This window comes from Zea mays, chromosome 8 (genome assembly GCF_902167145.1).
Source record: "Zea mays cultivar B73 chromosome 8, Zm-B73-REFERENCE-NAM-5.0, whole genome shotgun sequence".
Taxonomy (NCBI): domain Eukaryota; kingdom Viridiplantae; phylum Streptophyta; class Magnoliopsida; order Poales; family Poaceae; genus Zea; species Zea mays.
The window spans coordinates 167,117,417-167,127,531 of NC_050103.1; positions in this window are offsets into that span (position 1 = coordinate 167,117,417).

Below are 10,115 nucleotides of genomic sequence, written 5' to 3' on the forward strand. Positions count from 1 at the left end.
CTAGTTAGTCCAATTATTTGTGTTGGGCAATTCAACCACCAAAATCAATTAGGAAATAGGTGTAAGCCTAATTCCCTTTCAATCTCCCCCTTTTTGGTGATTGATGCCAACACAAACCAAAGCAAGTATAGAAGTGCATAATTGAACTAGTTTGCAAAATGTAAGTGCAAGGGTTACTAAGAATTGAACCAATAAATATTTTCATAGGATATGCATGGATTGTTTCTTTATATTCTCAACATTTTCGACCATGCTTGCACCACATGTTTTTGTTTTTGCAAATACTTTTGTAAATTCTTTCCAAAGTTATTTTGCAAATAGTCAAAGGTAATTGAGTAAGATTTTGAGAAGCATTTTCAAGATTTGAAATTTTCTCCCCCTGTTTCAAATGCTTTTCCTTTGACTAAACAAAACTCCCCCTATATAAGATCCTCCTCTTAGTGTTCAAGAGGGTTTTAAGATATCAATTTTGAAAATACTATTTTCTCCCCTTTTGAACATAATAAGATACCAATTTGAAAACATCATTTTTAAAATTAGGTGGTGGTGCGGTCCTTTTGCTTTGGGCTAATACTTTCTCCCCCTTTGGCATGAATCGCCAAAAACGGATAGTTGAGTGAAATATAAGCCCTTTTAAACTACTTTCTCCCCTTTGGCAACCAAAATATGAGTGAAGATTATACCAAAGTTGGAGAGTTGTTCGGAGCGACGGTGAAGGATGAGTTATGGAGTGGAGTGGAAGCCTTTGTCTTTGCCGAAGACTCCAATTCCCTTTCAATACACCTATGACTTGGTTTGAAATATGCTTTAAAACACATTAGTCATATTACATGAAAGAGATATGATCAAAGGTATAATAATGAGCTATGTGTGCAAAACATCAAAAGAAATTCCTAGAATCAAGAATATTTAGCTCATGCCTAAGTTTGTTAAAGGTTTGTTCATCTAGTGGCTTGGTAAAGATATCGACCAATTGTTCTTTAGTGTTGATATAAGCAATCTCGATATCCCCCTTTTGTTGGTGATCCCTAAGAAAATGATACCGAATGGCTATGTGTTTAGTGCGGCTATGCTCAACGGGACTATCCGCCATGCGGATTGCACTCTCATTATCACATAGAAGAGGAACTTTGGTTAATTTGTAACCATAGTCCCTAAGGGTTTGCCTCATCCAAAGTAATTGTGCGCAACAATGGCCTGCGGCAATATACTCGGCTTCGGCGGTAGAAAGAGCGACGGAAATTTGCTTCTTTGAAGCCCAAGACACCAAGGATCTTCCCAAGAACTGGCAAGTCCCCGATGTGCTCTTTCTATTAATTTTACACCCCGCCCAATCGGCATCCGAATAACCAATTAAATCGAATGTGGATCCCCGAGGGTACCAAAGCCCAAACTTAGGAGTATAAACTAAATATCTCAAGATTCGTTTTACGGACGTAAGGTGAGCTTCCTTAGGGTCGGCTTGGAATCTTGCACACATGCATACGGAAAGCATAATGTCCGGTCGAGATGCACATAAATAGAGCAAAGAGCCTATCATCGACCGGTATACCTTTTGATCGACGGATTTACCTCCCGTGTCGAGGTCGAGATGCCCATTGGTTCCCATGGGTGTCTTGATGGGCTTGCCATCCTTCATCCCAAACTTGTTTAGATTATCTTGAATATACTTTGTTTGGCTAATGAAGGTGCCCTCTTGGAGTTGCTTCACTTGAAATCCTAAGAAGTACTTCGACTCCCCCATCATCGACATCTCGAATTTTTGTGTCATGATCCTACTAAATTCCTCACATGTAGATTCGTTAGTAGACCCAAATATAATATCATCAACATGTATACAAGACACCAGACCGGTTTTGGGCGGAGGCAATTAACACATGTAGAATTCTCAAATTAAAGGATTTCTCGAGGAGGAGGGCATCAAGCATGAGTTCTCTTCTCCCTGCACACCTCAACAAAATGGTGTAGTAGAGAGGAAAAATAGAACTCGACCATGCTTGATGAATACAAGACACCAGACCGGTTTTGGGCGGAGGCAATTAACACCGCCTGCTACTCCATCAACCGATTATATCTTCACTGAATCCTCAAGAAGACATCGTATGAACTCTTCACTGGTAAAAAACCCAATGTTTCATATTTTAGAGTCTTTGGGAGCAAATGCTTTATTCTTATTAAAAGATGTAGAAGTTCTAAATTTGCTCCTAAAGCAGTAGAAGGCTTTTTATTAGGTTATGACTCAAACACAAGGGCATATAGAGTCTTCAAAAAATCCACTGGATTAGTTGAAGTTTCTTGTGACATTGTGTTTGATGAGATTAATGGTTCCCAAGTGGAGCAAGTTGATCTTGATGAATTAGATGATGAAGAGGCTCCATGCATCACGCTAAGAAACATGTCCATTGGTGACGTGTGTCCAAAAGAATCCGAGGAGCCCACACAAGCACAAGATCAACCGTCATCTTCCATGCAAGCATCTCCACCAACTCAAGATGAGGATAAGGCTCAGGAAGAAGAGGATAAAGATCAAGATGATGAGCCACCTCAGGAGGAAGACATTGATCAAGGGGGAGATGAGGATGATCAAGACAAGGAAGATGATCAAGAGATTCGGGATCAAAGACCGCCACACCCAAGAGTCCACCAAGCAATTCAAAGAGATCACCTCGTCAACTCCATTCTTGGTGACATTCATAAGGGGGTAACCACTAGATCTCGAGTTGCACATTTTTGTGAACGTTACTCTTTTGTGTCTTCTATTGAGCCATACCGGATAGAGGCTGCTTTAAGAGTTCCAGATTGGGTGGTGGCTATGCAAGAGAAGCTCAACAACTTCATGAGGAATGAGGTATGGCATTTAGTTCCACATCCTAATCAAAATGTTGTAGGTACCAAATGGGTATTTCGCAACAAGCAAGATGAGCATGGTGTGGTGACAAGGAACAAAGCCCGACTTATGGCAAAGGGATATTCACAAGTCGAAGGTTTGGATTTCGATGAAACCTATGCACCCGTAGCTAGGCTTGAGCAATTCGTATATTACTTGCCTATGCTACTTACCATGGCTTTAAGCTTTATCAAATGGACGTGAAAAGTGCCTTCCTCAATGGTCCTATCAAGGAAGAGGTCTATGTTGAGCAACCTCCCGACTTTGAAGATAGTGAGTACCCTAACCATGTCTATAAGCTCTCAAAGGCACTTTATGGGCTCAAGCAAGCCCCAAGAGCATGGTATGAATGCCTACGAGGTTTTCTTATCACTAATGGCTTCAAAGTCGGAAAGGTCGATCCTACTCTCTTCACCAAAACTATTGCTAAAGACTTGTTTATATGCCAAATTTATGTTGACGATATTATATTTGGGTATACTAACAAGTCCTCTTGTGAAGAGTTTAGTAGGATAATGATACAGATATTCGAGATGTCAATGATGGGGGAGTTGAAGTATTTCTTTGGATTTCAAATCAAGCAACTTCAAGAGGGCACCTTCATCAGCCAAACCAAGTACATTCAAGATATACTTAAGAAATTTGGAATGAAGAATGGCAAACCCATCAAGACACCCATGGAAACCAATGGGCATCTCGACCTCGACACGAGAGGTAAGTCCTGTAGGATTACGGGGAGGCTACACTAGCGCAAAACAAAATTTTCAACCCCATAATACCAAGAACTACTGCGGTTATAGGTCATGGAATTACCACTAGACGCGCAGAGCAGCGGAAGACGTCTCGATGTAGACGAACGCGTCGAGCAGTGCCGTGCAGTCGCCGGCGTCCTTCACGTCCTCGCACGGTTCGTCCAAGTGCTCCAGATGCAGCACCTCCGAGGTATCCACACGTACAGGGAGGAAGCGCCGCGTACCGAACTGCTAGGTTCGCGACGGCGGCTTGGCGAGGGCGAGAGGTGGGCGACGGCTGTTAGTTCGCTGGTGGCGAATTAGGTTATCCTTAACCGCGCCCCCGCCTCTCATTATATAGGCGTTATGGTGGGCTTCTGACGCCGAGGCCCATCATTAACCCTAAAGCCCAGTCTAATTTCGGATCTAATCCGAATTAGGCTTCCTTCCCCTTAAGTGTGTGACCCTATAGGTTCACGTACAAATAGACATAGCCCGAGTACTCTTACTTGGCCCAATAATTGACAGCGGCCTCTAGCAAGACATGTCAACTCCTATGTGTACGTAAAGATCATATCAGACGAACCATTGCGACATTACGTACATGTTGTTCCCTTTGTCTCACGATATTTGGTCTGGCTCTAAGCTGACCTCTCTTTCTCGATACTGTGAATTGGAATCCTTTCAATGGTTAACTCTTAACCCTAGCACGGCCATGCATTTCTTGATCCAATCACTCGAGGGGCCCAGAGATATCTCTCTCACAAAGAGAGGGACAAATTCCATCTTGACTGACCATGCCTCATAGCATGCTTCCTGACAAACCCAAAACTACCTTTATAACTACCCAGTTACGGGATAGCGTTTGATAGTCCCTAAGTAAGTCAATTCACATCTTGAGAACATGCGACAATCTCAGGTCTAAGGATACAGTATTCATGTTGCAAGAAGAGAACTATATTACAATATCTCACGTTGGGTCGGTCCAGCCTCATGTCATACATGCGCCCACATTATTAGTTTAACATCTCCATGTTCATGACTTGTGAAATGTAGTCATCAACTAATACATGTGCTAGTCATCGACTCTGACTAGGGACATCATTTAGAATAACCATATAAGTAAAGAATCTCATAAACAATTCACATAATTGCTAATCAATACAAGGTGCCTTCCATGGATATTCAATTAAGCAATATATATATCATGGATACAAAGAAATATGCTCATCTCTATGATTATCTCTAGGGCATATTTCTAACAAGTCCGTGGATCAAAAAGTATACCGGTCGATGATAGGATCTTTACTCTATTTATGTGCTTCACAACTGGATATTATGCTTTCTATATGCATGTGTGCAAGGTTCCAGGCAAATCCTAAGGAAGTTCACCTTAGGGCCATGAAAAGAATCATGAGGTATTTAGTTTACACTCCTAAGTTTGGGCTTTGGTACCCCAAGGGATCTACCTTTGATCTAATTGGGTATTCCGATGCTGATTATGCTGGATGTAAAATTGATAGAAAGAGCACATCAGGGACTTCTCAATTTCTGGGAACATCCATGGTGTCATGGGCTTCAAAGAAACAAAACTCCGTAGCTCTTTCCACCGCCGAAGCCGAGTACATTGTCGCAGGTCATTGTTGTGCACAGTTACTTTGGATGAGGCAAATCCTTAGGGACTATGGCTACAAATTAAGTGAAGTCCCTCTCCTATGTGATAATGAGAGTGCAATCCGCATGGCGGATAATCCCGTCGAACACAGCCGCGCTAAACACATAGACATCCGGTATCACTTTCTGAGAGATCACCAACAAAAGGGGGATATCAAAATTGCTTATCTGAGCACCCACAACCAATTAGCCGATATCTTTACCAAGACACTAGATGAGAAAACTTTTAGCAAACTTAGGAATGAGCTAAATATACTTGATTCTCGGAATTTTGATTGAAACATTGCACACATAGCTAATTTATATACCTTTGATCATGTCTCTTTCATTTTGTACAAATGCATATTTCTTATTCTTCTCGTGCCAAGACTAAGACTAATGTGTTTTCAAGTATATTTCTAAGATTAGTCTTAGATTGAAAGGGAAATGGAGTATTCGGTAAAGAAAACACTTCCACTCCAACTCTGACTGTATCACTTACACTTTGTCGTTACTCGTGTAACTCTCAATTGGTATGACCCTTCACTCATATTTGTTTTACCATTTGGGAGAAAAAACAAAAGGACTCTCAAGTTCTTCGTTTTTGGCAATTAATGACAAAGGGGGAGAGAGTATTAAGCCCAAAGCAAAAGGACCGCACCACCCATTTTAAAATCTTCACAAATGTTTATTTCAATTGGTATTTAAGTTAGCCTCAAAATGAAATTTCAAGTGGTATCTAATTTTCAATTGGTATCTTTGAGTCAATTTTCAACTAGTATCTCATTAGTATGAAAAATATTAAATTGGCTTTTGGTATCCATTCAAAAAGGGAAAATCATTTCAAAAACCACCTTGAAAGCTAAGGGGAGAACTCATTTAGGGGGAACTTTTATTTAGTCAAAGGAAAAGCATTTGAAATAGGGGGGAGGAATTTCAAATCTTAAAAAATGCTTCTTGCAATCGTATTCCTATACCTTTGACTATTCGCAAAATATTTTGAAAAGATTTTTCCAAAATATTTGCAAAAACAAATAAGTGGTGCAAATATGGTTCAAAATGTTAAATAAGAGAAAAGCAATCCATTCATATGCATAAAGCCTTTCATTGGTTTAATTCTAAGTAACCTATGCACAACTATCTCAATTGCAAACTAGTTACATTTCTACACTTCATATTTGCTTTGGTTAGTGTTGGCATCAATCACCAAAAAGGGGGAGATTGAAAGGGAAATGGACTTAACCATTTCCTATAATCGATTTTGGTGGTTAATGTCCAACACAAACCATGTGGACTAACTAGTTTGTCTAGATATCGTTTATCTCAGGTGCATAAGGTTCAACACAAACCATGAAAGAAATCCATTTAGGGACACAATAAAAAATGGAGCAAAGAACCTGATTGTGTTGAATTTCGGTGCACCGGACACTGTCCGGTGTGCACCAGGCCCGAGCTGAATCAAACCAGCCACTCTCGAGAATTCCAGGGGCAGCCTCCGCTATAATTCACTGGACTATCTGGTGTGCCACCGGACTATCCGGTGAGCCAGCGGTGCAACGGCTCCCTACGCGCCAACGGTCGTCAGACACGATGAACAGTGATGAACAGTGCCGCGTCAGAAATCAAAAGTCACTGGACTGTCCGGTGCAGAAAAAAGACAAGCGGCTCCAACGGTCAACCGCTCCAAACCCTAACGGACGTGCTGACTAATATTGGATTAGTGAAAACCAAGTTCGAGAGAGAAGTGCTAGTGGAGTAAACTTATTCACTTAATTGCTCTTCACAAAGTGAGTATTAAACTTAGAGCAATTTTGTAAGTGAAGTGAATAGAGGTAGAAAGAATCGCACAAGAATGAAGACTAGTGACACAGTGATTTTATCCCGTGGTTCGGCCAAGTAGAATATTTGCCTACTTCCATGTTGTGGCGTCCCAACGGACGAGGGTTGCACTCAACCCCTTTCAAGTGATCCAAAGATCAACTTGAATACCACAGTTCTTGTGGCGGAACTGCCCGAATTATTCCAACTTAAGTGCCTGAGCCCTGCCTTAGAGGCTAGACCACACTTAAATGGGAATAACCCGTCAATCCCTCGGATCTAGTCCGACACGGCCACTGACAGGATCAAGTACCACAGTCTCACTCGAAGGTGAGTCACAGAGCAAATACAATAAAGCATAAAACCATGCATTAAAGAGTATTAAATTATTACATCATCATCGGAGTTTTGCAAAAGTAGTCATCATTGTTCGAAGTGTAGCGGAATAAAACTAACGGTAAATAAACAGAGAGATGGGGAAGCCTGTCCCATCACTCCTCATGCTCCTTCTCAACCGAGGCGGGGTCCCACTCGACAGTCCAACCCGGTGGCAAGATGGACGGCCAAGTCACTCCAGCAACCATGTCCTCCAGAGAACCTGTAAAATTATGCCACAAGCAAGGCTGAGTATACTAATACTCAGCTAGACTTACCCGGTGTGAGGAGTCTACTCCTCTACCTCTAGACATGCAGCTGTTTGGCTGTGGGGTTTGGTTGCCAAAAGCACTAGCTGAGTTTCTAAGTCAAGTTTTAACTTTGCCAATTTAAGTGTGACTCTCTTAAGGCTAAATGTGTACTATCTACTCATACATAGTAGCAAACATTATTAGCAATCAACATCTTATATCAACTCATCATATTTCCACTTGTTACTCAATGCAGTACAATGGATCAAGCAGTCTCATTAGCTGCGAGAAGCAGACGATTCGAATCGAGTTTTTATCCTTGCAAGGTAAACCTAAACACACGACGTGGCGAGGTACTCCGTCCCCACACACATCAACCGTCCCCATCGATTCCCCGTCAGCAGATCAGGGCTCACCGCCTTGGCGTACAATGCCTCACTGACCCCGACTGCCGTCGTGCAGTGACCGCACTTGTACCCACCATAACCGGAATGGGAGACCACGTCTCAGGTCGCGTGAGGGGCAAAGTCTACTGCCAGGTTCAATCAGGTACTAGGCTTACCGATTTACCATATTTCTCGGTATGTGTTTAGTACGTTCAAACGCTTGACACAGGTATCCGCACGTTAATCCTTATTCCATTTTCCCTTCTCGTAGACAACCAATCCCCATGGATTGTTGTCTACCACTAGTATCATAATAGTATGAAGGTGGGTACAACCAAATCCTGATCTCGCGCGAGTGCTAGAAAAATCACTCGTCTTCTACCGAGATCCTAATTAAATAAAGCAACTACTCGACCTATCATACTAGTGTTCATCTCAAAAGGATTCCTGAGATCATGCAACTAGGGTTTCAAACAACTCCTACACCTAAGTGCACATTCAGTCCTACAATCATTTAGTATAGTAAAATAGCATAAATAACAGGTTATGCATAAAACCGGGGCTTGCCTTCCAATGCAGTGGCAGGCAGGTCCTCTGGTGCAGGCTCTGGTGCTGGATCTGGGGCTACCTCCTGAGCAGCTCCTTGCTCCGGCATGAGGACGTACTCTCCGTCAGCAAGGTTACAGTCTATCGAATGCAATGAACATGTATGTTATGATTATGCAAGATTAATAACATTATGCAAAAAGAAAACTAAGTTAAGGAATAACTTAGGGTTTCTGGGTCATGCTGGGCTACTAGTGGGTTATGCTTATCACTTTTAGGTTTAGGTTTTTGTTGAGGATAAACATAGAGAATATGTATTGCTTTTGTATACCTCAGTGCACAAGATATAAAGAGTTTTTAGGATGACACTAATTTCCTGTTATTCACTTTTCCTTTTCTTTATCTTCTACTTATGGCTTCTAGGGTAGGTTTGAACTATGACAGTGGGTTACTATTTTCCAAAAATTCCATAAAAATTACAGTGGGTTTCCATTTGCTATTCTAGCCTGTTTTAAGAATTTGAGGCTCTACATGTGAAGGTTTTGCTTTAGACAAAAATAACAAGAGTTGTGTAAAATGAGCCACTTACACTACATCTCCTAATTACGGGTGGGTTCTGTCCTAAAGGTTATTTTTGCTAGCATCTAATAGCAATAATAAGCTTCTGTGCTAAAAATCACAGAGAGCTAAGGGATGGTTATTTAGTTATGATTTTCTAAAGTTAAATGTCAAAAAGGCACTTTCTACTACATTGTTATTTGAAAAATGTCAAACAGCAGATTTCATATTTTTCCTAAGTTCTTATTAACAAAACATTAGTTATCCCAAGGGTTGGGGTGTTCTCACCTTAGGCTTATTTTTGTAGGGTTTTTCTAAGTTATCCTTGTTTTATTCAATTAAAAGGTACCCTACTTATTTTATACTAAACCAGGGTATGATAGATTTTTCCAGTGAACTATATTGAATAAGTACCTTAACAAAAATAGGGGTGCCCTCTGGTTCATTATTTAAATCACATTTTCCATTTTTCTTAACCTTAAACATATTGTAAAATAAGGGGCAAAAACTAACTTAATGGGGTGGACAGAGAGGTTTAACATTTTTAAACAGGTCAGTAGATAGATATAAACTTCTCCAAATTTTTCTAACCCTAGTCAAATAGTACAACTATTTTTCTTTCTATTATTGAGCTTTTGGCTAAAACTATCATTAAATCAGAACTTTAAAGTTTTCTATAGTACATAGGGGTTTTATATTTTTCTTAAGTAGGTTACATTATATAGAGTCTGACAAAATTGGTTTGACCAAATTTGGATGAACTAAATAGAAGTTATGGATTTTCAAAGTTTCTTTTCAAATTTAAAATCAGGTTTAATAAGGTTTTCTGAAAAAGCAGTTTACACCGAGGTCCCTGGGTTAAAACTAAATCAATCTTCACAGTTCTACCCTTGCGCTACTATTCTCCTGG